Here is a 5,386-nt window from a genome sequence, read left to right as displayed (position 1 = left end):
GGTCTGATTGAAGGAAGATTTTGGAGATTGGAATCTTGAGGGTGGTTATTGCTCAGGCTTCGTTGGGGAATTGAATTCAAATATTGATTATTGAAGACTACCGCTTGGATCGATATCTGAATCTAGTATCGAGGTAAGTAATCTTACTACTGGAATAGCCCACGGGTCAACACTAGATATATACTAGCATGATAGATGAATATTATGACAGAACGATAGCATGATAGACGATAGTACAGTATGGCCGATAGATGTTCTTGTATGAGTATCTGAAAGATTTATTTGTTCTCGTAGATACTTGCATGCTAGTATGAGCTGATACTTGATTCAATAAGGTTGTATTTGATATGAGGATATTGAGACATATATGCATGTTGTAGAGCCATGATGTTGAAGTGTATATGTATGTCATAGTACCATGTTCTGATACTTGTGATGTTGAGACTGTGATAAGGTCTTTGCTGATTAGTTAGATGCCCACTAGATGTTGTGTTTTCTTCGGGATTTACTAGAGATTGTGTTTCTTTCGGGATTCACCAGGGATTGTGTTTCCTTCGGGATTCACCAGAGATTGTGTTTCCTTTGGGATTCACCAGAGATTGCGTTTCCTTCGGGGTTCACCAGGAGTTATGTTTCCTTCGAGATTCACTAAGATTTTGTTTCCTTCGGGATTCATCAGGGATTGTGTTTCCTTCGGGATTCACCAGAGGTTGTGGGATTCACTAGGGGTTGTGTTTCCTTCGAGATTCACTAGGGGTTGTGTTTCCTTCGAGATTCACCAGGGGTTGTGTTTCCTTCGGGATTCACCAGAGGTTGTGGGTCCTATGGGACTCACCAGATGTTATGGGTCCTACGGAACTTACTAGAGGTAGTGGGCATACTTAACTACAGTAGGATAGAAATGAGTTTTTCATGTATGTATGTGTCCCATGAGGACTAGAGCAGTTTATATGTTCCACCAGAGGTAGGCATCTAGAGGACATAGATGCCTAGCCTGACCCCAGTAGTGGGGTTACTTACTGAGTATTTTATACTCATCCTTTCTCATGTTGTCATTTCAGGTAAAGGTACAAATGCACTTGCGAATGACAAGCGGAATCCGTGATCGAGCCACTAAGACCAGTTTTATGCTTCCGCTCATGATATTTAGATTTCTTTTCATGTTTTTCAACTTTCAGTTTTGATGTTTGAAACTTTCTATTAAGATTTGTTTTCAAACTTATTTATTTCCATTTATGACTTGTGGGTACCCTATCATTTGATTTTAATATTTGAATTTAATGAAGATCTTTTAAGTTACCTTATTTATTTAGCATTTATTTCACTATAAAAAGGGTGTCGTTTTAACTTTCATGCATGCATGCGTTTAGTAATGGTCTAGTTTGAGTCCTATGGGGTCAGGTTGTTACATTTGGTATCAGAGCTCATGTTTTGGGTTCTGTAGACTGACTTACTATGTAAGTCCAGATTGTTCCTATGGCCCATAAACGGATTCCTCGTCATCGTCAGGTATGTCTTATCAATTAAAAGTTTTATGGTAGTTATGCAGTAAAATATTTGTTTAGCTTAAATGCACTAGTTATATTCTAATGCTAGGTCAGCGACTCGTTAGAAGTTATTATAAGCGGATTATTCAAGTACAATGCTACAAAAGGAGAAAAAAATTAAAATTATAAGGTCATTTGACACTAGTTTATCTCATGAAAATTCTGTTAGAAACAAACAAAAATATACCTCAGTTTAGAGATCTTAAAGGTTGATGAAACTATGTAGAGTTATGAAAATTTAGGAATAAAGATATTTAAATGTTTAAGCCAAGGAATAAAATTGTCTAGNAGGTCATTTGACACTAGTTTATCTCATGAAAATTCTGTTAGAAACAAACAAAAATATACCTCAGTTTAGAGATCTTAAAGGTTGATGAAACTATGTAGAGTTATGAAAATTTAGGAATAAAGATATTTAAATGTTTAAGCCAAGGAATAAAATTGTCTAGATAAGAATTCATTAAGAACTAGTGTTATGTTTTTTTTTGTTGAGTAGTGTAATTGATGTTAGTATAAATAAATTCCTTCACAAGGCACGTACTCAAGTATAAGGTTAAAAGATTCTTATGGATAAGAAGGAGGAAAAAAAAAGAGACTATGTACTTATTAAAGGTTATGAGATATTAAAACCAAATATTTTGAGAGGAATTTTGGAAAGGATTAATAAGTCATAATCACTTTGGTAATACTACGACTTGATGGACTAGGTAAAGTATGTGTAGTGATATGAAGGATTCTTTTGGAATATCTAGCTAAGTTGATGTCATTAAAGGAAGCCAAAATAGTTGGACATGAGTTTAGACTTAAAAGGGGATAAAGCAAAGTGTTATTTGTTTGGGTTGAAGGATTCTAGATTAATTAAACCCATAGCCTTATTGTGATGAGAAGATCAAAGTTGGACGAATTTGAACAAACGAAAGTCTTTTGCAGTTTAAAAGCATGAAAATTGGCAAAGGAGAATTCTACAAGATGAAAATTCTTAGTGAAAGAGATAAGACTTATGGAGGAGTTAAGTAAAATATACTTTAGTAATGAGATTATGTTCCACTTGGAAAGTGGGAAAAAAAGGTATCCAAGAAAGTTTACTCTTTAAGAAAGAGAAAGGAATTTAATGTGTTCAAAACTCCTAATTAAGTATGGTTTGGAGGCATGATATGAAGGATTACAAGGAATTTGTTTTGGTATAAAAGAAAAATATCTCATTATCATTTGGAACTTTAGGAGAATATGAGTTGGATGGAACAATAGCTTACATAAGTGATCGGTATGGAACTTTGTTTTAACACAAGAATCTGTTACCGAAATAAAAGATTGAGAAGGGATAAGCTAAAATGGAGTTACTACTAACAGTAGATGTTCAAGAACTATTGACATGTGATTTTTTTAAGGCTAAAGGATAATATGAGGATTGGCTCAAGCAAGTTTTATAGCCCATGATAATATAGAGCCTCATGATGAGTTTCTCATGAATGTGAGATTTAATTAGAGAGTTATTCTTAGACATGTAGACCCTAAGAAAGACATCACAGTCGGTGCTTCTAGAGTAGAAGCAGTTTTCAATTGACCAGATTTGTTCTGGTAAGTATCTTCATATGACGCATTATATAGCATGACCAATTTCTCCACTACACATGAAATTTTACATGTGACAGAATGATAAGCTCATAAATATGTTTTTAGTGGATAAGACTTTCTTAAGCTCACGACAATTTTCATAGTTCTCAGCTTGAATGTATTAAAGTATTGTTGCTTTTCAGCATTTTAAGTTTCATAGTTATATATGGAAGGGTTGTCACACCTCTTTTGATACTAGTTTCAGCTATGTCAAATAGCGACCCTCGTTTTACATCTAGTTTTTGGAAGAGTCTCCAATTAGCATTGGGTACTCGATTGAATTTTAGTACAGCTTTTCACCCACAAACTGATGGACAGAAAGAACGTTTGAACCAGATATTAGAGGATATGTTGTGCACTTGTGCGTTAGAGTTTTCAGGGAGTTGAGACTCTCACCTGCATTTGATGGAATTCGCATAATAATAGTTATCCGACTACATTGGCATGTCGCCGTTTGAATCCCTCGACGGGAAGAGTTGTAGTTCTCCTATGTGTTGGGATGAGGTAGAAGAGAGGAAATAGCTAGGACCTGAACTAGTGCAAGCCATGAATGAGGCAATACAGAAGATTAGTACCCAGAGCTTTTTCATTAATGAACTTTCGAGAACGAAAGTTCTTTAAGGAGGGAAGAATGTAACACCTCGAATTTTGTTCTTAATCTAATTTCAATATTTTCTAGTATTATAGGGTATTTTTGGAATTTTAAAAATTCAAAATGTAATTATTGTGATTTAATGGCTAAGAAAAGGGTGTTTCAATTTAGTGGTTTAATCGGAGAGAAATTATGAAAATTGGACTTTTAATGTCACACAAATTAAATTTGAAATTAATGTCAAGAATTAATTTCATTTTTGAAGGAGGAGTTATGTCATACAAATTTAATTTGAAATTAATGTCAAGAATTAATTTCATTTTTGAAGGGGGTTATGTCACACAAGTTTAATTTGAAATTAAGAATTAATTTCATTTTAGAAGGGGGTTATGTCACACATATTTAATTTAAAATTAATGTCAAGAATTAATTTCATTATTTAAGGGGGTTAATTAAATTTTTTGTGAATTGAAAATTTTAAGGAAAAAAATGGGTTAAAAGTTAGAAGCAGGGTCTGATTGAAGGAAGATTTTGGAGATTGGAATCTTGAGGGTGGTTATTGTTTAGGCTTCGTTGGGGAATTGAATTCGAAGATTGTTTATTCGAAGATTTTAATATTTGATGTTGAAGTGTATATGTATGTTATAGTACCATGTTCTGATACTTGTGATGTTGAGACTGTGATAATGTCTTTGCTGATTAGTTAGATGCCCATTAGATATTGTGTTTCCTTCGGGATTCACCAAAGATTGTATTTCCTTCGGGATTCACCAGGGGTTGTGTTTCCTTTAAGATTCACCAGAGGTTGTGTTTCGCTCAAGATTCACTAGATGTTGTGTTTCACTCAAGATTCACCAGGGATTGTGTTTCCTTCGAGATTCACCAGGGGTTGTGTTTCCTTCGGGATTCACCAGGGGTTGTGTTTACTTCGGGATTCACCAAAGGTTGTGGGTCCTACGAGACTCACCAGATGTTGTGGGTCCTATAGGACTTACTAAAGGTAGTGGGCATACTTAACTACGGTAGGATAGAAATCAGTTTTTCATGTATGTATGTGTCCCATGAGGACTAGAGCAGTTTATATGTTCCACTAGAGGTAGGCATCTTGAGGACATAGATGCCTAGCCTGACCCAAATAGTGGGATTACTTACTGAGTATTTTATACTCATCCTTTCTCATGTTGTCATTTCAGGTAAAGGTATAGATACACAGGCGAATGACAAGCGGAATCCGTGATCGAGCCACTAGGACCAGTTTTATGCTTCCGCTTCTGATTCTTAGATTTCTTTTCATGTTTTTCAACTTTCAATTTTGATGTTTGGAACTTTCTATTAATATTTGTTTTTAGACTTCTTTATTTCCATTTATGACTTATGGGTACTCTATCATTTGATTTTAATATTTGAATTTAATGATGATCTTTTAAGTTACTTTATTTATTTAGCATTTATTTCACTATAAAAAGGGGTACCGTTTTAACTTCTATGCATGCATGCGTTTAGTAACGGCCTAGCTTGAGTTCTTGGGGGTTGGGTCCTTACAAAGAGTTAAGTTGGGGGTGTTTTGATAGGTTATTAAAGGATGTATATTTTCTATATTAATTCCCCCAAAATCGTGTTGATTATTTGTTTT

This window comes from Benincasa hispida, chromosome 1, assembly GCF_009727055.1.
Source record: "Benincasa hispida cultivar B227 chromosome 1, ASM972705v1, whole genome shotgun sequence".
In the NCBI taxonomy this organism is placed as follows: Eukaryota; Viridiplantae; Streptophyta; class Magnoliopsida; order Cucurbitales; family Cucurbitaceae; genus Benincasa; species Benincasa hispida.
Note: the sequence above shows the minus strand (reverse complement) of the source record.